The following is a 26,355-nucleotide window of genomic DNA, read 5'->3' on the forward strand; positions in this document are numbered from 1 at the left end:
TTACAAATCATTGGTAAAATGTCACATAATGCTAAACAACTGCCTTAAAAGCATGACAAGAATGGATCAATTTGAAGGATTCTGTTTAGGTATCTATTAGTAATTATAACTGATCAAATCATAATTATCAATCAGCCTTTTTCTGTTCATGGAGTTTCTTCCTACAATTGACTTTTTGAGTTAGTTGTGATTGATCACATAAATCATATGGTACTATTTCTGTTCCCAGACTGGAGAGTGCAATTCTTACAATAGGAACATACAAATTGCCATATGAGATTGGACCATTACCATGTGTTTCATGGAACGGTGCTAAAAATGCTTAATGGACAATTATGGAACAAACTGTGTATAGGAGAAGTTTCTTCTTGAATCCTTTCAGTTATTATTTATAGTGCCTAGGGCAATGGTGGGCAACCTGCCAGCCCACGGCGCTTCTCACAGCTCCCATTGGCTGGGAATGGTGAACGCAGCCACTGGGACGATCAATGTAAACAAATTGTCTCACGGCCCACCAGCGGATTACCCTGACGGGCCACAGATTGCCCACCAGTGGCCTACGGGCACCAATCACAGATTAGGATCTCACTGTAGTTGGTTTATGTCCTGAAACATGAGGATTTATATATATTTTTTTAATCCTAATATAACTATTTGCTCTCATCCATATAAATGTCTAAACTTTTTTTGAATCATGTTTCTAATCTGAATGCTTAAAAGAAGCAAATTTAAAATTCACTTTCAATGATCATTCATGCTAGTGAAGTTCAATCACATGAATATTCATGGAAGCAAACACAAAAGAGAAGTGAACATAGCTGAAGCAAGTTCATTTAAAATTTCAAATCCATGTTAGCAGAAACTCTTTAGCAATATTTGCCATATGTTTTAGTAATCCTCACAGAACAAATGAGTTACATGGGCAAGTAGATGATTGCAATACTCCTGGAGGAAGACTTCACTCAGGGAAGTGTGCCAAAGTATGAAGAGCAGGCACCAAAGAACATAAACAATACAGCAATACCAGGAGAAGAGCTTGGAATTCCTTAAGTCGCACATAAGTAGGTGCAGTATACAAGTTAAAGGGATTCTTTAGGGCTGAAATTTTTTGAACCTGTGGCTTTACAGAAAGCCATTTTCATAAGCATTGGATCTGAATCTCAGAGCACACCTGAGCTCCATAAAATTTGTAATGCTAATGACCATGTCGTCATCAGCAGTGACTGAACCTGAGCAGTACCAGGTTTAGAATGGTGCCAATGGCACCAGGCCCACACTCAGAAGGGGCCCCAGTGTCCGGACCGTGGGCTCTACTCCCCTGCTCCACCCGTGCTCAACCCCGAGCCCTACCTGCCTGCCACTTGCTCCTCTCCACCTCCTCCTTCCCTCAGCCCATGTTCACTCCTCTCTACCCCCCATTCGAGCGGCAGGCAAGACCTCAGGGGGGGAAGAGACTGAGCCAGTTCAGGCTGGACTTTGGAGGGAAGAGGTTGAGCAGTGACAGGGCCTTGGGGCTGAGTGAGGAACAGGGCCATGGTCTGGGCACCAGGGCACACAAAAGATTAATGCAGCCCTGAACCTGAGAGATGTGAAGCTTAAGGCATGAGCATCTAATACCTGAGCCGAAAGACCCAGCTCTGTCAGTGTAGGCTGTAGCGGGCTCATCAATCTCTAGGTGGCCCAGATACCACCAGAAGGTGACAGAGCACCACACTAAGTGTCATTGCTTACAAATGCAGCTACTACAGAATCTCCTGTTAAGTTCAAAGGTTGAGAACAATAGGGTGGTACCTTGATACAAGCCTTTGAAATGCTCATGACTGTAACAGAATTTTAGAACTATATGTAACAAGAAAAAACTGCTGTATTAAGAGGAATACAGAAGTGTGTGGCAAATTGCCGGCACTACTATGATGGCTCTCACGCTTTCTCTTCTTGTGGGGGGGTTCAGGGCACCGTTTCTTGCCCCTGAACTGGGGTATTAACTGCCCCACTAGTGTTCTAGAGGAGGGGAGTGGAGAGGGAGGGACCCAGGCCCACCCTCTACTCTGGGTCCCAGCCCAGGGGCCCTAAGGATAGCAGTAAACCACTAGAACTAGCAGTTCCTTACCCTGGGCTACTTCCCTCTCCTGCCCGCCCTCTGCACAAACCAGGTGTCCCTTTACCTAGAGTCTTGGTCTTCTTAGCCCACCACAGCACTTCTCCAAACTCTCCTCTACTTCCTTCCAAACTGCTCTCTGCTCCAATACCAATCTACTCTGCTTCAACGCCTCCAAACTGCCTTTTGCTCCTACATCAATCCACTCTGCTTCAACTCCCCTCTTGTCTGATTGAAGCAGGGTTTTTTTTAGCATGTGACTGTTTCAGGTGCTTTAATTGGCTTCAGGTGCTTTAATTAATTTATAGCAAACTTCCTTCCCTCTACAGGGAATAAGCCTCCCTTCTAATACTCTCCTGCTGCCCGTTGACCATGCTGTATCACAAGTGTCATGGCCACCCTCTTGGCTGATATCAGGGTTTGAGCTGGTAACCTCTAGTTAAAAGCTTGAGTCTTTATAGCTTGAGCTAAACTCTCTGTAGCTAGGGGCTTTACCAGACTCTCATTCTTTGTTGATTGGTGTGGAGCAGGATATGTAACATAATGTCATAGAGGGACTACAGCATTTCATGGAAAGCAGCCTGCATAGATGCTGGCCCTCAGTTTCGGAATGTTCTTCACTTCAAACCTCTTCTCTTTTTAAGGGTTTGCATTTTTTCCCCTTTCTCTTAGACTAGGTGATTCATGGTAGGGGAAATTCTATCCTTTATTAGTTTTCCAAGACTGGGGTTTTCTTTTCAGTTTCAAGTTGTTTCTGTGTTTTCCCATTAACTCTAATGGTCCCCCATTGCCTTTTCCTGGCTGGATAAATGGATGTGTACTTGAAGTTAGTTTCATGTAAATAGTTACCTGGAAGGAGCTCCTCTATGCTGTGAGATGGACTTGAAATTGTAGTTCTGCTCATGAGCATACATTTCTGTATGCATAAGTGCATATACTGATAACTCTATACCAGGTGTAGTCAGTAGGCGTACCGCGGGCCAAATCTGGACCACTGGATGCTTTTGAATTGACCACAAAAAAAACTCATTTACTCATTATTAGCATTATTTGTTATTATTTTTGTATTAGTTTCTCCTGAGTCTGGACTTATACCTGAACCAAGAAATTTGAACCTTGACAAAAAATAATTGATTACCCTTGCTCTAATCTGTATACATATCTCATAATGACCATCAAGTTCAGAAAATTACAAGCTTTCATAACAGGCCTTACTTGGCATTTTGTTATACACAATAACATTGTATACAACCAGTTGATTCAATTGCTTATTCTCTGGGGTTCAGACCCTCTGTTCTCCCCATGAGCTGTCTGAACCCTGACTGTCACACATGTGCTGACTGACACACTATACATTTTTAGTGCTGAGTGCTAGAAATACAAAGACCCGGGCTCTATAAAACGAGTTTTTCAGGATAAGAAATTGCTGGCTATAGTCTCATACCCGTTCATATTCTGAGGCCATAGTTACTGTTTGTTTTGAAGCTATTCTGAGACAAAGCACCGGCCCCCAAACTCTTGAACACAGGCCTGATTTCTCCTCTCCTTTAAGCTATTGTATATTGGGACTAACACCTCTGAGGGTAATGGAGTTGCTCTGTTATAAAACTGGTGTGACTGGCTGAAGAATCAGATGCAATGATATACTAAAGACAAAGACATTAAGAGCTGAAAGTGCCAAGTTGTTTGATCTCTTCAGATGCAATTTATACTGGAATTGTCATTTCAAGGTCTAAAGGACAATTTCCTTTCTATAAGTCCAACATTTCGATGTGTATGTTCTCTTTAAGTCTCTTTTTAGTTTTTAGCATATTGAGTGTTTATTCCTGTTTTTTCTAATCTCCTTGCACTCACTGTAAACCAGCTGTGTATATAGGGTCTGACTTTTCTTCTCATCCCAGACCATATCAGGATTAAGTCTAAAGAAGTCAATGGAGCAACACCAGTCAAAACTGAAATAAGAAAGAGAAGAATCAGGCAAATTGTTTTCTGGCAAATGCTGTGGATTATCTGTTGGCTGGAGTTATTGAAGAGCCTGAAATATTAATAAGCATTAGGGTATGGAAAGCAAAATAAATAAAAACATTTTGCATTTTGTAGTGTTGGTTGATAAACAGAGTATGATCCCATAATTAAAGATATATCACAATGCCGCACAGCATAAGGGGACAAAATTAAACTCTGATGTGCAACCATAATGCTTTCATTTTCTGACTTAAACCCCAGTACACAAAAACATACACAAGTGGCCCTACTGGAGTCATTAGGACTCCTCATGGTGTGTAAAGTTGAGCCCTTGCAAAAGTCTTTATATGATCACGGCTTAACTCCTTAACTTTGTGATTTAACATGCCTTAATTAATATGTTTTAGCATGTTATTTTATGCCTTTGTTCGGCATTGTGAGTGCTGATAATCAGTGCTGGAATATATCTGTATTCTTGATATACCAGGCAGCACGCTGTTGTAGCGTACTCATCCTGCTGATTTTTAAACTCTGTACTGTTAAATAACGCACAATAACACAACAACAAAAAAAGTTTGTTTTTGTTTTAAAGAGACTTCGATACCGTAGCCTTGGAATGCTGCTGTAAATAAAGTAGTTTATTTGTGGATTAAATGGGCTGGCCATTGACCTGTTTATATTTTCGGCGTTTTTCAGGAGGGAGAGAACGTCCCTAGTGCTAAGTATATTTATCAGAATAGATGATCTATCTACCTGTCAGGGCCAGCTCCAGCTTTTTTGCCAACGCAAGCGGCAAAGAGAAAAAAAAGGAGAAGGGCTTGCTGCCGAAGAGGGAGAGAAGGGCCCGCCGCCGAAGATCACGGACACAGTGCTGCCCCTTTCTATTGGCCGCCCCAGGCACCTGCTTCCTTCGCTGGTGCCTGGAGCTGGCCCTGCTACCTGTAGATTCAATAAGGAAAGTTCAAGGACAACATGTCAGTTACTCAGTTCCGGAGAAATTATCTGAAATTACCTTGGCAGTGCTAATAGTTTTCAACGTTCACCCTCTGTAATAGGCTGTTTGCCTTTAAGGGTTTTGACAGTTTTGCTGGACTTACATGTACCTAGCTGCTGAGATGATCTTTCCTTACTACATTGCTTGCCATTTGAATAGGTCACGTTTTGATGGGATATGTCTGATTCGCTGATTGTGAAACTGCTGTATAACTCTCCCTTCATGCTTGCATATTTCTGGAAGGATCCATTCTATTATCCACATAGCAAATACCTAATTATTTGCTGCTGAAGCCCGTGTAGGAACACCTCCAGAGATTTCTGAAATGCTGCAGATATCTGTCAAACCATAGTAAGTTTTCACTCACACAGGGAATAATGTGAAGGGAAATAGTTTCTTGCCTATAAGCCTGCTGAAGTGGAGTCTTGCATTGCTCTAAACTGAAAAAAATATATACCTTGTATCAAGTACTTGGTGTCATTCAAGACTCTTTCAGGAGGAATAACACTCTTTTAAATTATCCTACCTCTGTAGGAGCAACTAAGATTTAGTGCCTGCAGTATTCCACTTGCCTTCACCTGTATCCTTTTAAGTTCCTTTTCATAATAAAGGTACAGGAACTGGATACAGTTTTCAAAATATGGCCTCCTTAGCTCCTTGTAGAATGGCGGTATTCTCCTGCTATGGACCCAATTTTCAGGAGTGCTGAGTAACTACAGCTTTCACTGATAACAGATGAAGCTGTGAGTGCTCTGTACTTTTCAAACTCAGGCCCTGTATGATTCTTGTGTGTAGTCCCAAGCTTCATTATAGTATTTGCTGGTCTTTTATCAGTAGCTCAGATTGAAGTAATATTCTTTGTAAAATCTAGCAAGCTGAGTCACTTCCTGGATTTCTTGGATGCAAGATGCGCCAATGTTGTTACCAGTTGGAGGAAATAAGATTCCTAAGAAAAGTTGCATCTAGGCGTGATGAGAAGAGTGAAAGTACTTGGCTCTACACCTGGATGAATAACTGATTTTTTTGATTTGCAGGCAGTTCTGAAAAAAATTATGGCTTTGGTACAACTGAATCAAATCATGGGGACAATTCTGGTGAATCTGATAAAACATGTTTTATTAGGACCCAAACAGATTTTTTTTTAGCTGGCCGTGGCAACAGAAACCTCCCTTATGACTCTGAGCCCACTGGTTAGAGCACTCACCTGGAATGAGTGAGACCCAGCTTCAAATCCTTGCCTTGGAGAGCAGACTTAAACCTGGGCCTCCCATATCTCAGGTGAATGCCCAAATTATTCTACTCTAGAGCTGAGTGTTCTCATTTTGTCCAGAAATCCCAACCTGCACCTGAGTAACCTTCCTGACAAAATGGCTACATTTCTGCAAAAAGTTTTGATTTTGTGGAAAAATTCTTGACCAACTCTATTTAGGAATTAGTATTGTCAAATATTGCTTTTTCTAGTGGTTGTTTGGTATTAGACTTTGAATGCTAACATAGTTTCAGCCACATGAGGGTTTGAAACCTCCCCTGGAGCTGTAGCAGCATTATCAGAAGCTATCATGACAACATTAAGCTCCAGTGTGGTTCACTTTCAGCTTGCCATTTTGAAGATTATCTTAGCTAGATGCTACCCTGCTGTGAATTTATATGATCAAGAGTAATGTGGCTTGAACATACCGCACAAGAAAGGGTAATGAATACTTTAATGCCCAAGGAAAGGTTAATGAATAAGGTAATGAAAAAATTCTACAACAGAGAGGAAAAAATGTTTCTCTCTTCTGGTATCTGAATTCCATGCATAGCTTAGCCTTCGGATAGCAACTTACAAATCACAGCTCTTTCTTTCTGAACTGCATATGAAATCCACAGCCCAAATGCTGCATAAGCAAGCAAGCAGACTGACCTCAGTGTTTCAAGATCTGAGATGCCTATAAAGTAATGTAAAAACTTTAAGCTAAACCCTGTTCCAGCTCTGCTGTGGATGTACAAGCAGGGATCTTCTGGAATTAGGCCTTGAGTTGTAAGCCCCCATGTCTGAAAAACTAATAACTAGTATCTTGTTTATCATGTGTAACATTTCCCCTTGTGCCATGTGTCAGGAGTACTGTGGAAATCTCCGTATACTACCAATTTGAAGTCTACAATTTTTCTTGCCAAGGTGGACTGGATGTAGTTACCTTCCAGACTCATTGGGTATATCTGCACTGCAATTAAACCCCACAGCTGGCCTGTGTCAACTGACTTGGGCTCGTGGGGCTTGGGCTGCAGGTCTGTAAAATTGCGATGCAGGTGTTTGGGCTCTGGGACCCTATGAGGGAGGAGGGTCCCAGGGCTCAGGCTCCAGCCCGAGTGTCTACACTGCAGCTTTACAGGCCTGCAGCCCAAGCCCTGTGAGCCTGGGTCACCTGGCACAAGCCAGCTGTGGATGTTTTAATTGCAGTGTAGACTTGCTCATTGAAGCCACTCAGTTGGCCAGAGGGATTCCTGTGAAACAGCACAAGGACTGAATACATGCAGCACTCCCAGTCCCTGCTAATCCAGGGAATGCAAGATGGGAGATGGCAGTTGAACCTAGGTCTCTCACATATCCGTGCATAGCTCTATAACTGTACCTCCAGGCCTGCTGACTAATAGGTCCAAATTCTGCTGCCCTTATTTCCAAGAACCACTACCTCATTTCACAAGTAGACCCACTGATGTCAATGAAATACTCACCAAGTAAGGTGGTACTCAGTGACAATAAAAATGGCAGAATCTGGCCTTTCAGTTAACAATAGGTTCAGCACTGTGAAATTCTGAAGTATATCTGAGCTTAAATAAAGCTTCTGAAGTTCTCTTCTTCCCTCTTTAAATTATGCCCCTGGTGATCCTGTGGTTGCTACACCCTCCCCAAGATCTCCCATCCTTACAAGTTTATCGGTGAATTATTTCTCAGTATCTTCATTTGCAGTTCTGCACCTGTATCCTCTTCAATGGATGATATTCCAGGAACATGTGGTCTTGACAGTGTGTCAATAGTGTGTACTCCTTTGTTTGCATTTTTTATTTCACAAACATCTGGCACTTTTGTAGTCATCAGGAGTCTCTGTACCCTTGGTGGGGAGCCACTTAGTGGTTCCATAATAAATAATTATTAATAATTCATCAAGTGCTGACAGCTTGTTCTGCCCTGTACAAACATAGAAGAAGAATTTTCTGTATAGTAAACATTAACTCATAAATGCCTCTAGGAGGTTTATGATCCATTTCAACTTCCACAATTGTCCCATATATGAATTAATGGAATAGTTCCTTTCTAAAAGCTACTGCTGACATTTATTTGTTTTTCCTTTTCTTATATGTTTCTGCCACTGCTCTGCATCCTTTTGAAATAAGACTGCCCCAGCTCACTCTTTCATGTCTCCCATCACAGAAATGTGGTGATATCCAACAGAGAAATAAATGTAGGTATTTATTTATTTTTCGGCTTACTAATGCACCCGGAGACAATGGTAGATGGAATCAACATCTGTAGGTGAATTTTTTTTGCCCTAGAGCACGGAGTGTATTGAAAACAGTATAATAGAAATGGATGTAACTCTTAGCATAGCTAATACTTAAGGACTGGAGATCAGATCACAGTTGCAAATGTGCTGACAAGAGGGCTGTTTTAAATTCTGAACTGGTCGTGCAGCGAGAAAACATGTTGAGTGTGGGGCTATGTCCTATGTAAATTCCAGAGACAAACTGTAGAAGGGCAAGAACAAATTGTAGTTCACTACAGAAGTGAACTGCAGCTGCATCCATTGATTACCCTATGCACAAATTAGAGATGACATCAGATGGGCATTCTTTTGCTGGAGATTTGATTAAATTGGATGCTACACTGGACAGGGAGGATTGATAATGTTAAAGGCCCCCTAAGAAAATATGTAGCACAATTGACCCAGCTATACTTTTATCTGCTGAACCTGACAATGTTGCTTCTGAGAGAGAACCTAGGGTAAAGAGAGAAACTTGCTCTAGTCTGGTTGTCTTCATATTCTTCTGTTACAATAGGCTTGTGCTATTTTGTTTAAAATGTGCCTCTCACTGTTTTTTTTTAATTGAACAGTAGGACTGATCATTATTTTTGAAGGTCTTAGTCCCTTACATTGATGTAGAATTTTATTATATACATCTAATGTGCCTAGACCATTCTATATACTATAAATTAGCTACAATATATGAATCTCCACATATCATGTGATCGTACTTGGTACTTGACAGCGTTATGTATTTCAGGCCCACAGAGAAATAGCATGACTTTAGGCAGCAAAAATTAACAGTATCAAACATTATTGTTTGTGAAGTAGCTGATGTTTTAATGGCTGAACATTCATCTTTGTCCCTCAGATGCTGTTGGTGGAGTTATAATTAGTCCAATGTGTTTTGTTGATGTGTAGAAAACAATTAGTCTGCCATTAATGATGGGGTATGCGGGGTCCCAAAACTGAGTGTCAGATCACATCAGCGCGCCTGTGGCACAGTGCGTTTCTTTTTTTAATAGGAATGTTTCTCAAGAAAATTCCATTGGTCAGGAGAATAACTAAAACCAGAGGAAAGTTTCACAACTTGCAAACATCTTTTCAAAGCAGGGCCCGACATGTTTTATTTCTTTTTAAATGCTAATTACTTTGTGATGTAATTAAGGTATCATGCTACAGGCGAAGAAGAATTTGGGTTTGGATTATTGTTTGGAAATGTAATCCATACTATTGTGTTTTTTCATAAGCTGACCTATCTATTCTCTTATATAGGTTCATGCAATTTATTCGATGTCTATGTCCTCCATTATGTGATTAATTTTTCAAGCCAGCTAAAGGTCACATTAATAATGAAATGACACATATATGATAATTATTCATGCATACATGGAAGCAATTTTAAAAATGCATATGTGCATCAGTATTCCTGGTGCTGGAGAGTCAAGTCCAGGTCTGCCCTTGGACCAAACTTACTTTAAAGTGAGCATAATTTCAATTCCATTTTCAGCCCTTTATATGCAAAGTAAAAAGACTCATTACCCAATCCATGGAAAATCAGATTCCCTAATGTCATTGCAGTAGGCATTGATGCCCATATAATACAATTAGGTGAAGAAATTATCCACTGTGTGCCTGAATTAACCTGCCTCCTTGAACTTCATCCTTAACAAATTGCCCTTCAGGCATCAGCAATTCCTCATTCATAAGGGCATCCTTTTTCGCAGTGCCACAACTTGTAATCAAATTAAACCCACTCTCTGTTAACAAAATATATAGTATGCAGCAGGTAGCAAACCTGTCAAATGCCACGTGTGGACTGTAATATCAGGTTCATATTGGAAGAGGGAGATATTTTAAATGCCCCTTCAAATCATCAAAGAATTTTCTCTCTCTCTCTCTCTATTTGTCTACAAAAACCCTGTTATTGCACCACCCTGTCAAAACCAAAAGCAGTGCCTCAGTGGAATAATTAGCCAGGAATTCTGGTGAGAAACTGCTCTCTCCTGTAAAAGCTATGTATGGGGGATACAGTGAAAAGGCAAGACACATGCAGAGTAATATATATATATATATATATATATATATATATATATATATATATATATATATGTATGTAAAACAGGAAAAAACTTCACTTATGAAATGCTCCCAAATTCAAAAGCCAGCCAAGTGTGGGACAGGTTTAAGAAGAAGGGTGTGGGTGTGTGACATCCAAGCAAATGGGCTGGTAAAATAAAGGGAGATGGCCATGGAATACATTTAATATTTCTTTATTACAGTTCAGCCATTGCAGACCTAGCAACTGCATTCACTCCAAGGCCTTGTATAATTACAATTTTTGTACTGCTCTAACTATATTGGTTTTCAACTAGTATAGTTAAACTGATACACCCTCTAGTGTTGATGCAAGTTATACCACTATAACAGTGTTTATACTCCCATGGCTTAGTCCCATAAATTTTGAGGAATAAGCTATACTGCCATAAGGCACCTTTCTGTTAGTATAACTGCATTCACACTAGAGGTAGCACTGATTGGAAGTATTTCAGTAAAAATCTCTCCCCTCATAATAGTTACATTGGTACAAAAGCTGTATGTAGACTATGTACCAAAAGCTTCTTTAGCTCACCTCCTATAACTTAGATACACTCCTTGCTAGTTACTGGCAACTAGGAAATATAACACTTCCTCATTTTCTCTCATCCTGGTGCTCGCCAGGAGCCAAATTGGCCTTTGGCATATGTTAGAGTAGCCACAAGGCTGCTCTAACTTAAACTGGAAGGAATTGCTTGGTAGATAGTGTTCAGCCAGTCTATGGTTTCCAGACTGCCTGGCCTTGCCCCTTTTTTATGTTGTGTACTCTCAGTCTGACCTGGAATGCTTACTCATGGAAGGGTGGAAAGAAGTGGCATAAAGTTGGCTTTAAACCACTGGAGAATTTTTGACAGGTTTCAGAGTAACAGCCGTGTTAGTCTGTATTCGCAAAAAGAAAAGGAGTACTTGTGGCACCTTAGAGATTAACCAATTTGTTTGAGCATAAGCTTTCGTGAGCTACAGCTCACTTCATCGGATGCATACTGTGGAAAGTTTAGAAGATCTTATTATATACACACAAAGCATGAAAAAATACCTCCTCCCTCCCCACTCTCCTGCTGGTAATAGCTTATCTAAAATGATCACTCTCCTTACAATGTGTATGATAATCAAGTTGGGCCATTTCCAGCACAAATCCAGGTTTTCTCACCCCCCTCCCCACACGCAAACTCACTCTCCTGCTGGCAATAGCTTATCCAAAGTGACCACTCTCCTTACATTGTGTATGATAATCAAGGTGGGCCATTTCCAACACAAATCCAGGGTTTAACAAGAATGTCCGGGGGGGGGGGGTTTGAAAAAAAAGAACAAGGGGAAATAGGCTACCTTGCATAATGACTAAGCCACTCCCAGTCTCTATTCAAGCCTAAGTTAATTGTATCCAATTTGCAAATGAATTCCAATTCAGCAGTTTCTCGCTGGAGTCTGGATTTGAAGTTTTTTTGTTGTAAGATAGCGACTTTCATGTCTGTAATCGCGTGACCAGAGAGATTGAAGTGTTCTCCGAGTGGTTTATGAATGTTATAATTCTTGACATCTGATTTGTGTCCATTTACTCTTTTACGTAGAGACTGTCCAGTTTGACCAATGTACATGGCAGAGGGGCATTGCTGGCACATGATGGCATATATCACATTGGTGGATGTGCAGGTGAACGAGCCTCTGATAGTGTGGCTGATGTTATTAGGCCCTGTGATGGTGTCTCCTGAATAGATATGTGGGCACAGCTGGCAACGGGCTTTGTTGCAAGGATAGGTTCCTGGGTTAGTGGTTCTGTTGTGTGGTATGTGGTTGCTGGTGAGTATTTGCTTCAGGTTGGGGGGCTGTCTGTAGGCAAGGACTGGCCTGTCTCCCAAGATTTGTGAGAGTGTTGGGTCATCCTTCAGGATAGGTTGTAGAGCCTTAATAATGCGTTGGAGGCGTTTTAGTTGGGAGCTGAAGGTGACGGCTAGTGGCATTCTGTTATTTTCTTTGTTAGGCTTGTCCTGTAGTAGGTGACTTCTGGGAACTCTTCTGGCTCTATCAATCTGTTTCTTCACTTCCGCAGGTGGGTATTGTAGTTGTAAGAATGCTTGATAGAGATCTTGTAGGTGTCTGTCTCTGTCTGAGGGGTTGGAGCAAATGCGGTTGTATCGCAGAGCTTGGCTGTAGACGATGGATCGTGTGGTGTGGACAGGGTGAAAGCTGGAGGCATGTAGGTAGGAATAGCGGTCAGTAGGTTTCCGGTATAGGGTGGTGTTTATGTGACCATCGTTTATTAGCACTGTAGTGTCCAGGAAGTGGATCTCTCGTGTGGACTGGACCAGGCTGAGGTTGATGGTGGGATGGAAATTGTTGAAATCATGGTGGAATTCCTCAAGGGCTTCTTTTCCATGGGTCCAGATGATGAAGATGTCATCAATATAGCGGAAGTAGAGTAGGGGTGTTAGGGGACGAGAGCTGAGGAAGCGTTGTTCTAAATCAGCCATAAAAATGTTGGCATACGGTGGGGCCATGCGGGTACCCATAGCAGTGCCGCTGATCTGAAGGTATACATTGTCCCCAAATGTAAAATAGTTATGGGTAAGGACAAAGTCACAAAGTTCAGCCTCCAGGTTAGCCGTGACATTATCGGGGATAGTGTTCTTGACGGCTTGTAGTCCATCTTTGTGTGGAATGTTGGCGTAGAGAGCTTCTACATTCATAGTGGCCAGGATGGTGTTATCAGGAAGATCACCGATGGATTGTAGTTTCCTCAGGAAGTCAGTGGTGTCTCGAAGGTAGCTGGGAGTGCTGGTAGCATAGGGCCTGAGGAGGGAGTCTACATAGCCAGACAATCCTGATGTCAGGGTGCTAATGCCTGAGATGATGGGGTGCCCAGGATTTCCAGGTTTATGGATTTTGGGTAGTAGATAGAATATCCCAGCTCGGGGTTCCAGGGGTGTGTCTGTGCGGATTTGATCTTGTGCTTTTTCAGGGAGTTTCTTGAGCAAATGCTGTAGTTGCTTTTGGTAACTCTCAGTGGGATCAGAGGGTAATGGCTTGTAGAAAGTGGTGTTGGAGAGCTGCCGAGCAGCCTCTTGTTCATATTCCGACCTATTCATGATGACACCAGCACCTCCTTTGTCAGCCTTTTTGATTATGATGTCAGAGTTGTTTCTGAGGCTGTGGATGGCATTGTGTTCCACACGGCTGAGGTTATGGGACAAGTGATGCTGCTTTTCCACAATTTCAGCCCATGCACGTCGGCAGAAACACTCTATGTAGAAGTCCAGTCTGCTGTTTCGACCTTCAGGAGGAGTCCACTGACTTCCTGAGGAAACTACAATCCATCGGTGATCTTCCTGATAACACCATCCTGGCCACTATGGATGTAGAAGCCCTCTACACCAACATTCCACGCAAAGATGGACTACAAGGTCTCTATCAAGCATTCTTACAGCTACAGTACCCACCTGCGGAAGTGGCAGGCAAGTGGGGAAGGGGGGTCAGTGCTAATGAGGCCAATTCAATCAAGGTGGAAGTGGCCTATTCTCAACAGTTGATTACTTTTGTAGTGCTAATGAGGTCAGTGCAATCAAGGTGGATGTCACCCATTTCCAACAGTTGACAGAAGGTGTGAATATCAGCAGAGGGAAAATTACTTTTTGTAGTGATCCATCCACTCCCAGTCTTTATTCAGGCCTAATTAGATGTTTGCAAATTAATTCCAGTTCTGCAGTTTCTTATTGAAGTCTGTTTTTGAAGTTTTTTTGTTGAAGAATGGCCACTTTTAAGTCTGTTATTGAGTGTCCAGGTAGACTGAAGTGCTCCCCTACTGGTTTTTGAATGTTACAATTCTTGATGTCTGATTTGTGTCCATATATTCTTTTGCATAGAGACTATCCGGTTGTTCCACCTTAATTGAATTGGCCTCGTTAGCACTGATCCCCGACTTGGTAAGGCAACTCCCATCTTTTCATATATATATATATACTGCTTAATGTATTTTTCACTCCATGCATCGGACAAAGAGGGTTTTAGCCCAAGAAATCTTATGCCCAATTAAATTTGATAGTCTCTAAGGTGCCACAAGGACTCCTCGTTGTTTTTACTGATACAGACTAACACAGCTACCCCTTTGAAACCTGTCTATTCAAACCATTCTATTTCAAAGGGGTAGCCGTGTTAGTCTGTATCAGTAAAAACAACGAGGAGTCCTTGTGGCACCTTAGAGACTAACAACTTTATTTGGGCATAAGGTTTCATGGGCTATAAACAACTTCATCAGAGAAGTGGGTTATAGCCCACAAAAGCTTATGACCAAATAAATTTGTTAGTCTCTAAGGTGCCACAAGGACTCCTAGTTTTTTTTTGAGTAGACAGATCACTACAACTCTGTCACTCTTAGGATTTAGCTGGTAACTAATTTGTGTGTATATGTTTGCTTGGTTTAACCTATAAATAACTCTTATTCCTTTTTCCTAGTTAATAAACCTTTAGAGATAGTTTATTACAGGATTGGTGTAGGATCTACAGTATCAATTGATCTGGGGTAAAGGACTGGTCTCTTGGGACTGGAACCTGAATGCGCTGTAATTTTTCATGTAAGTGACCATTTATCACTAAGTTTAGTTTGTCTGGGTGGCAAGATAGACTGGAGAGCCTAAGGGGACTGTGTAGTGAGGCAGTGTGGTTCCCCACTGTCCCGGAGAGAGATGAGTCCCTCCAGGCACCAGAGTGGGTGGAGCCAGGGAGCTCTGAGCCTGCCCCCTCAGAGGGTCAGGCATTACCCCGGAAGTATAAAGGCCCAACCTCAGGGCTCACTGGGAGAGCAGCCACCGGGAAGGCCAGACACCTCCGGCCTAGCTTGCGATTGGGAAACCCCAGCAGCCTGTGGGAAACTCAAGGAGTTGCCGAGCCTGCCCCGCGCCAGCAACCAGAGGAGTTGCCGAGCCTGCCCCACGCCAGCTATCCTGAGGAGCCCATGGTGCTGGACCCCCGAAGGACACCACCCTGACCCAGGTATCTCAAGAAGGGAAGTCTGGAAGTAGCCGGGGCAGCTGACCCTAGTCTGGCTGCAGCACTGCCAGAACCCCTGTCAGTGTGTTGCGACCAGGATCCCCACTGACACAGCAGCAGGTCTTCTGCCGCTGCTAGGGCCCTGGGCTGGGACGCAGTGGAGTGGGAGGGCCTGCGTCCTCCCCTGCCACCCAACTCGCGGGTAACAGTCTCCCCCTCTCCCAGGCCCTTTGGAACTTAGGGCCTGGGCCTACTGTTTATATACTGTTGTTGCTCCGCCCCTGCCTGAGAACCTGAGCGCCTGACTCACCAGTGCCCCACCCTGACCTAGGGCCTGGGCTTACTGTGTTATTTCTACCTTTACAAAGGCCACAGAGGACGACTCCTGTGGCTGGACTAATTCCCCGCAAGATCCATTCCCCAATTTAGTGAGGCGGTGTGGTTCCCCACCGCCCCGAGAGAGATGAGCCCCAGATAACCTCTCTACAGACTGTCTGTGACACGATAGTAAGACTGTTATAGCAATCCAGGAGTTTACATTTGCTGCTTCAGAAATGTGAGAACAATCCTTCAGCCTTTTAAAAGAGAAAAAATATTCTAACCTGACCATTTTAACTGGGCTAGATGGAAAATGGCTAACATATAAGACCTGTAACGTAATAAGGTGCCAGGTGCAGGTGGAAAGGACAGGAAATACAAACATTTTACAGAATTGAAAAAATCAGTGAGTATTTGCCAAAACTATAGATGATATTAATGTAGCCTCACCTTCTTTATGATGTCATTTCTCATTGTCTCTGCCCCTCCTGAAGTTTGGCTACACTAGGGAATTTTAAAAGGAGGATTCTCACCCTTGATAATGCTGTTCCAGGGTTAGCAACTTTGGGAGCTCTAGGGTAGTTAGCTCTTCAGTTCCAGCAGCTATTTCCAGCCCCATGAAGATTTGCTAATTCTGTTTTCACTTAGAATTTTGTTTTTACTACGTGAAAAGTGCATTTTTGAACTCTCCCATTGATCAAAATCCTTCAGCCATTTACAAATCATCTCAAGGTCCAAAAGTGAATGTTTCAGCAAGTCATGGGCATGTGAGAAAGGGGCTATAATGGAAACTGTTTTACAGCCTTAAGTATGGTTAAGATATACTGCCAGTATTGTGTGCAGTGCTTTAGAACAGGTAAAATATACTAAACATAAACCAAAATCCCTGCCCTGGAAAACTTTTAATATGAAAAAAATAAAGATTGGACTACAAGGAGAACTCCCATACATCTAAGAGAGTAAAGGAGTCCTAAAGCCTTTTAGATCTAAAAGTGAACTAGCACAAAACCAAGTCCCTGTCTCTTGGTAATCACCCCTCTCCCAAACTAGAAAGAAACCCTATACAGAAAACTTCTATGCAGAAAAATAATTTGGGTATACAACTCCTCAAGGACCAAATCCTGCAAGGAAGTGCTGGCACTTTGCAGGATTGGGACAGTCTTAAAATCCATTCATGCTTTTAACTTCAATAAATTGTTGAATCCCACATGCGCTAAGAGAACCAGGGAAGGATGATGGGACTACTGCTTGCTTTGGTAAGTGGAACAATTTTGATCAAAATTATGATAATGGTCTAGTTTAATGTATTTTCATGAAAATCACAGAAGGCTTTTCCTGTCTTGCCCTCAGCTATCGTGTCCTTCACTCATGCCACACTGTGGCAGGCTCCAGCAGCAGATAACCCTGGAAGATCAGGGATTAACCCTCCTGTTCTTCAAAGATACCACTGAGTTTCATAGCTGCAGTTCTGCATCCCATGGCTTAAGCCAAGGTAAGTGCCCAATAATGTAGCTAAAGATGAATGTTCTTTGCTCCCAGGTGTTTCTTTAATAGAATTATTATATTTGGAGGGAAAAACAACTTAAGCAATACAGCTATGATATTGGTTTCAAGAATAAGATTTGAGCAGTAGTAAAGAAGAGGAAATGCATTAAATGTGGGTGGCTATTTTCTGAAGCGAGAAGAGGTTGGCGATATCTGAGAGCAGACAGGCACATTTCGTTTTTTCTCATACTTCAAAAGTCAGGGCTGCCCCCATTCTTGTTCCAGGCCCTCAGTTTTCTCCCCAGCTTCCATATGCTCAGAGTCTCTCTTCCCCAGCAGAGCAATGACTTCGCACTGGCAGCTGTAGAGGCTTTTTCACAAAGTCTGGGGCTGCAGGGATGGCTGACTCCCTCAATCACATAGGATGAGGAAGATCTGTGTAGAGAACTAGGGCTGGTCAGAAAACAAGCACTCCTTTATTAAGCATTATTAAGGTTTTGAAATTTGTTTTTATTCTGTAGCAGAACAAAACTGAGACCTTTCAAACTTAAATTTCACAAAAAAAAAAATTAACTTTCATTAGGAAGGTTGCTCAAGTCCAGGATGCAATTTCTGGTGACAGAGAGCTAACTAGCCACCCCAGATTAGCAGGGTGGTCAGAACACTCACCTAGAATGTAGAAGGTCTGGGTTCTGGTCTCTGCTCTGCTTAATTTGGAGGAGAGACTTGACTCTGTCTCTCCCAGATTCCAGGTGAGTGCCCTAAGCACCCAGTTGTCTGTCTTGCTCTCTCATTTTTACCAAAATTGTATGTTGGACCTGAGCAACGTAGTAGATGAAAGTTTAATCAAAACAGATACATTTCTGCAAAAGGTTTCAGCATTGAGGAAGAAGCATTTTCTGACGCAAAAACATTTTATCAAAAATTCTTGGCCAGTTCTCCAGAGAACCCGCTATGTGTGCCGATCACAGGGCATGAGCTGGCGACACATCTTTATAACACTTTAAGAGGAGCCAGTACTGGAATGTGAAGGACACAACTTTCTCTAATTTCATTAAGGACACAATTTTCTCTTGATGGAAAGAACATTCGTTATTAATGAACAATAATTATCATTGTTCAACTTATAAATAATGTTTGCACGAGAGGAATATTAAAGGTTGAATACACTTGTACAGCCAACACTGCAGATGTTCCCTAGACTAAATTTCTAAAAGATATAAAGCATGTTTCACTTCTTTGTATTGTCTGCTCTGAATTGTCTGCTAAAGTTTGGCTATGTGGGAAAGCTGCACCAACATAACCTGACATAATTAAGCCAATGGAAACCTTGATGTGTACACTCATTTCAATATAAGAATGCCTTTTGTGTGTGTGTGTGTGCGTGGTTTAGCTCAAATCAACTGGGATCAGGTATAAGTTGAACTGAAAAAAACTATTCATAAACTGAAAGACAAGTGTCTACATAGGGTTTTGCACCAGTTTAAGTATATCCGTTTAAAAATGGATTTACGTTAAACTGGTGCAACTGTCCCATGTAGTCTCGGCATAAATAATTATGGGTCTAATCCTGCTCCCAGTGGAGTCAGTGGGATATTGTCATTGACTTCAGTGAGAGCAGGATGGAGCAATATTTAGTGACCATGGGCCAAATTCTCACGTGGAGTAAATAAGTATAACTCCATTGACTTCAAGGGAGTGACACTGATTTACACCAGCTGAGAATTTTCTCCCTTTTATGTTTGAAGTTTGACTCTTATTTTCCTAGTCAGCATTGATGGTGTGTAATTCCATCAGCCTACTACCTCCAGCAGGAAAAAAACTTGTATTCAGATTTTGCACAGAAGCAAGGAACTGCTAATTCAGAAGTTATTTGATGGACTTTTAAAAACCAGCTGTTGTTTCTGTGCAACTCTCGTCTCTGTAATTAACAATGATGTTCCTGTTACCAGCAGTCAGCTGAATGTCAAGCTCTCAATAACTGGCTTTTCAACATGAGTCCATTTAGATTCCATTTTAGGTATAGTGGCTGCAGCTAGATTACAAAAGTTTTATGATGGGATGTGCTATTTTTGTCATTATAGCTGCTGAATATTTTTAAAATGCTCTTGCAGGCACCCCGAATGGTAGACAAAGAAACTTTTAGATTTAATGCACTGGTCAGTTGCAGGATAAATCCTAGTGTTAGTCTATGATGACATTGCAGTTCTGTCTATGTTTAATAATACATAAGCTTTTTTATTTAAAAAACAAATAAACCCAAATCTCTTACATGTTTCACTGCTAAGCTTTAACCCTTTTTTGATCAACCTTGAGACGTGATCTTAGTCCCTGATAACTTAGGGTGTCCTAAAATGGACATCATATACACCTGACTCTTCAGATACAATACTTTAAGATGACTTAAAAAGACACCCTGTATGTAGACCACAGTCTGTTTGAATATGATAATGATCTGAAATAATACCTGCATTGATTGTAGGTGTAACACATTCCTTGGGGTCCTCCTTTTGCCACACAATGCACAGTTTTGTACCATAATATGAATAAATTATGTGAGAAATGAATCGAATATTTTGCAAATCCTTAAAAACAATGTCCTGCCATTTCTGAAAAAGATGCACCATCTGTATGATGAATTTGTGTGGTACTGACAACATGCAGAAAGTCCCAGAAGGATGTTGAAATGTGGCCAAAAATGTTATACCGGAATTTATTCAGATTTAGCCTGATGTGTTCTGGTTTGAAATGTCAAAAGTGGGGGAAAAAATCATTGGTTCCCATATTGTGTAATGTCTGTCATAAATTGCCCACAGCCGCTGCTAATCCTTCCCAAGTAGCAATACAGACTGAGGCAGGGTTCCTCTGAAAATGAAAAATGTCAGAACAAACCTGAACATTAATATAATCTTAGCCAGTATTGCAGCTTGTCAAAATGGCTTTTTTGTTTCACTGTTTCATTTAATATTCTCATGCCAATTATAGCCGACACAAATAACCGTGGAACATCTTTGCCTCTTACCAACCTTTCCCCTGTCATTAACTGTGACATGGGTAAAGGTCACTTTTGCATGGGATTCAAAAAACAACAGCAGGGAGACTGAACAAAGGAAGGTAAAAATATCAATGGTCCAGATATAGATTATGTATAAATAGATGGAGATTATTTGGCCCAATTTAGACTGGGGAGTCACACCCGCTTGCAGCCGTGGACTTCGTCACTGAGTATTATTTTGCCTTATAAATTTGACTGACATTCAGCGAGGGAACAATCTCCCTAATTCTGCAGGATTTTGAAGATGACAGGCTTGTGTTCTAGTGAGATTATACAGCCGCCTGAAACCGGGAAGCTGGCATTTCTGGACACAAGGCAGACTGTGCCATTGCTGGTAATAGGATATACTTCAAATAGTTGCACTGCATTGCACTCCAAAGCAGCACAAAACCCTCCACTCATTCACATTTTTCTCCTTTTGATTCTTTCTACCTTGTCTAGGAAGATTTAACAGTCACCTGCTTTTTGGCTTTCATGCCTCTATGAAGGTGTGAGAACAGTAATGCTGGTGCCAAGATGACTAAAGATTCAGAATGAGAAACACTGAATGGAGCAGGGAAAGAGGGAAGCAGAAAAATGAGCCGAGGAGGAGATAAACTATTTCTTAATTACACTATGAACTTCCTCTCCCAGTCTTGCATCTCACTCTAATTTAAAGCCACTGGCATGTAGTGGTATGATGTGTATGGAACTCAGACACACACTTGGGAACACAAGTGTTTGAATTTGTGTTTGCTGGCACCTGTAAATGATAGGTTTGGGCATTTTTTGGTGGCAGGGGTTGTTTTGTTTTGCTTCATTTTTTGTGGAATAGAGGATCTGCATAGCTGTTGCAGAAAGGGAGGTGGAGGTAGCTGTACATCCATGAATGCTCCTCTGTAGGGTCAGTTGCTAGAACTCTCATCTTCTACCCTAGGGACAGATCCTGCAAGATGCTGAGCTCTTATCATAGAATATCAGGGTTGGAAGGGACCTCAGGAGGTCATCTAGTCCAACCCCCTGCTCAAAGCAGGACCAATCCCCAATTAAAGCCTTGCCGGAATGTACTTATGTTTAATCTCTACCAGGTGGGCTAGAGGAATGCTTTGTCTTATCTGGAATCAGACAAGAACTGCATCCACTCAGGGACCAAATTCATTCCTGATGCAACCCTACTGAAATCAGAGGAGTGACACTGGTGTATTTGACCCATTGTACCTACATATAATTACTGCCAGGAGTCCTTTTAGCCTTTCCATCTCTTCAGTGGATTTCAGTCTCTTATTGGTTTTTCCAGGGGTGAACAGAGATAGATAGGGGGCCATTCATGTTTCCAACAGGGAATTTCAGCTTTCATTAAAGGAGGGGAAGGAACAAGATTTCTAATCATTGTCTGATTGAAAATGTGACTGATATAAATGAATTGCTAGGGTGGAATACTTGTCACTGATCTTTCCTAGATAACACTGGCATCCAGGTCTGGCCTTCTGGGTCTGGTCAAAGCATAATCCATATGGGACCTTTCCAAAAATCAAGGATCAGTTCAATGCACTTTGTAGCTTTCTTGTGCAGGTTTTTTGTGCAGGTTATTGCTGACAGCACTAGAGCTGCCATAAGTTCCCTAACAGTCAACTGCTTAAGGCTGATCCAGCTCCTGTTCAGAGGAGCTAGCATGACTTCTGGCCACATGGTGAGACAGCTGAATAGTTTGGAAGGCTGCATGATTTAGTGGGCTAGGCAAGGGACTAATCCTAGCCTGGACACGGATTCCCTCTATATTTGTCAAGTCCCAGAGATCAACATTTTCAAACATAGATGCCTACAACTAAGCTCCTAAATCTAGAAGTGCTGAGCACTTACAACTCCCCTTGACTTCAGCTGAAACTGTGTCTGCTCAACCCTTGTGAAAATAGAGCCACTCTTGTTCAGGTGTCTCTGGAGCCTCAGATTCCAGATGTGTAAAATAAAGATAATCCTAGATCTTGTTTTCTGCCCTTATTTGTGTAGAAACACTAGTTCCCAGGGTAGTGTGTACTCTTTCAAGAACACAAGCTTGTCGTCTTAACACAGAAGAGAAATGTCTTGGTTGTAATAAGTATGAAGGGGATATTTTAATCAGGATGTTAGGAGTATGCACAGCACCTGTCGTTCCCAGACTCTGTAGTTCACAGTCTGAGGAACACAGCTTGTGATCCTGAGTGTTACCATTAGAGTGAATTGGAAAAGCAAAATTTTTCCCATGGAAAATTTCACAGGAAAAATCACCTTTTAAAATTTTCTGACCAAAAGTCTTTGGGTTTTCTGTGGGAATTCTCAATTCAAAATATAACAGTTTTTTTTCATTTCATTTAGTCGTGAAATGATACTTGAAAAATTTAGTTTTGGTTTCGTTTCTACTTAAAATGGCTTTTTGGTTTTTGGAAACTGGGAAAAAAGTGTTTTCTATTTTCAGTTACTTGATTTAGAGATTTCCATTCCTTCTTTTCCTTTTCTAACTCTCCCTCACTGGAAGAAGTTGGAAAACAATTTCATTTCTAAAAGAAACTCCCAAAAGTTCATGGGGGAAAAAAATTAGAATGAATGAAAAATCTTCCTTAAAAACTCTTTGTTTGGTTGCTAAATCTTTTTCCCACTAGTTCTAGTTGCAAATTGAAATTTACTCATTGTAAGTGCTTTAGATTGTACATGTGTGCCAGTGAAATGCAAATGTATTTATATGCCGTCAGTGGTTGGCATCCGTACTGGAGTACGGTGAAGCCTGTAGTCTACAGGGTTGGCTTTACTGTCCTTGTGGTACTTGTATGGCTACAGTTGACATGCCTATATCATGGTCAGTAGAACTGGAGTCAGAGGGCCCATGTTTCTGGCAGGTCTCTAATTGACAGGACTCCGGGAAGCAGGGAATTAGTTTGGAAGCTGCTCAGCCACATGGACAGAGCAGAATTAAATAAACTTCCACTTGTTCAGCTGAACCTGCATTCAGCTTCACTCTTTGCTAATGAAACAATGCTCATGTTTGACAAGTGCAAATGACTTAGAGCTTGCGTTATGAAACATATTCAAGAGCTTTGGTTTGTGAGCACTATAAGTGGAAGTGTTCACAGCTTCAGAGAATAACCAGAGAATCTTTCTCTCTGGGAATGGTATTGTTGTGCTAATATCAGTGCTCTACTGGCACTAGCAATTGTGTGAGTTCAGCAAATCATCACATCCCTCCATGCTGGGTTGGCACCAAGTCCCAGAAGGCTTCTATCAGTGATTGCTGCAGGGCATTTGACTAGGTCAAAGAAGGACTGGAAGGTGTTAGCTGATCAGGAAGCTGTTTGAGGCCTCTGCATGCTTAATAACGCTCTTGGATTTATTTTCTGCTCTTCATGGAGGACACCAGATGTTCCATGGACAAGAGTGTACCCACTCTTTTCTTCCGGGTTATGGTGCAGAAAATATGATGCCACCTCTTACTGCCATCACAGAACGAGATGGAGTTCTTCTGGTGAAAAGGGAGCGCTACTGTAAGCGGGGGAATAGTCCCGCTATTGTGGGGAACTTTCCTGGCTCCTGCACGACCGCGGTGAAGTGGGCTAGCGAAAGGATCTGAGTCCTCGCTCCAACTTCCTTTACCCAGTGGCCTCCCTGCCCTTGAGGACTCCCCTTCCACTCTCCTGTCTGGCAGAGTCCTCATAACCCCAACAAGGCTGGGCCCAGGATTCCTGCTGTGACCTGCTGTGGTCACCTAGGACAGGGGCAAGGGTGTCCCCACTCCGGGGTACTCTCTCTGCATTGGACACTTCTCTGACCCACTGACCATTACATACAATTTAAAGCAAATGCAAGTTATTTAATCAACAATTTATTTTAAAAAGAATAAGGAATAATGGGAAAGGTTAAAGGAAACACATTAACCTGCTCTGTGGCAGGGAACATCACAAACCGTGTCTCTGGAATGTCTGGGCAGTTCACAGTCTGTTCCTTGTAAGTCCCAGGCCGCCTTCTCAGGTCCTGGCTGTGCTGCAGGGATGGACACTTGCTCTGGTGGTGGCCACACGCTCTCAGGCTCTAAGTGGTAGGACCCTTCTTCCCAGTGTCGCCCCCGCCCTGTCGGGGTTACGATCCAAGCCTGGCCTGCAGAGCCTCTTGGCTGAGGCGTCTCCCTGTGCTGGGCCCGCTGCCCAGGGTCCCCGCGCTCTCCCCAGCTGCTCACCACACCCAGCTCTGGACTGCTCCAGCCCCAGTTCCACCACTCTGTCTCAGCACTGCTGCTGCTCTGCCTCCAGCTCCCTGGGCTGCTTCTTTGGCCCCTCTGGCTCTGGTTGCTACAGCTCTGCTCCCAGGACAGGTCTGCTCTGCAGGCTGCTTCTGTGACTCTGCTCCCAGCACTGACCTGCTTCGTGGGCTGCTTTTCTGGCCCCTCTGGCTCTGGTTGCTGCAACTCTGCTCCTAGGGCAAGTCTGCTCTCTCTGCGCTGTGCCTCTAGCTTTGGGGCTGTAGCTCTGCTCCCTGGACAGGGTCTGCTCTCTCTGGGCTGCTTTTCTGGTCCCTCTGGATCTGGCACAGCTCTGCTCCCCAGCTTAGCTTGGTCTCCTGCTTTCTCCTTAGCTCAGCCCCACTCTGTCTGACCCAGGCAATTCCAGCTCACATGGAGGACGGGACCTCCCTGATTAGCCCACCCTGTCATTCAGGCTGACCTGGAGCATTGACCTCTCCCCATTGCTCCTAGGGACTGGCAGTCTCAGGGTCCTGATTCCCCATTGACCTTTCCCCTTTTTAGTACTGGGAGCTAGCAACTAAAACACCCCCACTGAATGTTAGTAAGGGGGCAACAGTCCCCTTACACTACTGTTCCCAACTTCTGTCTCAGTTGACCAGCTTCTCCTTTTTCTCACTTCTGCAGATCACCAACCGTATAAATTGGTTAGTGAACTCCAGTAAGTCCTGTTAATGAAGTTAAATGTATGAAAAGGTCTGACCTACCTGCAGTGAATTTACAAGATCTCACTGAGACAGGTAAAATCCTATCAGGAAAGAAGTATTGTACTACTTATTTTACCTTGTCACATGAGCAGGACAAAGAAAGAACTGCGAAAGAAACATAGGTTTAATATTTTCTCCTTTCCCTGACTAGAGTTCTGCACCTCAGACATAGACGCAGGAATTCATAATGTGAAGAGACAGTTTGTAGTGGAATGTCTAGAGGCCTCAGTTCTTTTTCCAGCTAAGTTGGGAACAGTAGCAGATAAGAAAATGTGCCTGGCTTAGAGACCTTGATGCAGCTAACAAAGTGTTTTAATAAAACCTGCTCCCAACTTAACATGCCACAAACTTTGATAAAGATTAAGCACCTTGACCAATGCCTAGAGCCAGAGAACTTGATGTACATATTTAAATCATAAAGTTTATCGTCTCAGACCTTTATTGAAATGGTACCTCATTAAATGTTTTACTATGTTCTGTCTTCCTTGGAAAAATAATGCTAATAAATAATAGTTGTTGGCTAATAGGGGCAAACATACTTTTCATAGGTTTATCTTACTTTTGCCCAGAAATACAGATGAGCTTAACTTAAGTCAATGGGATTTGCATGCTTAAAGTCAAGTACATGATTAAGTGTTTCCTGGATCACAGCCTGCGTGTATAACTCTAGTTTTTGTTCTGGTAATACTACCAATTTTGTATAATTGCCTACAGACAACCTGGATTTGCATTAGATACTATTTTGATTTTAATAATCCCTTGTTGTTGGTTTGGTTGTTACTAGTATGCTCCATGATGTTTATATGATCAGATACTGACTTACTCAGCTGTAATACCTATTGCTATGTGTCGGTTCTTGGAATTCTACTAGCCGCAGCAGAGCTGTGCTTGTACAAATAACATAGTGTCT

This window comes from Lepidochelys kempii, chromosome 10 (assembly GCF_965140265.1).
Source record: "Lepidochelys kempii isolate rLepKem1 chromosome 10, rLepKem1.hap2, whole genome shotgun sequence".
Classification (NCBI taxonomy): Eukaryota; Metazoa; Chordata; order Testudines; family Cheloniidae; genus Lepidochelys; species Lepidochelys kempii.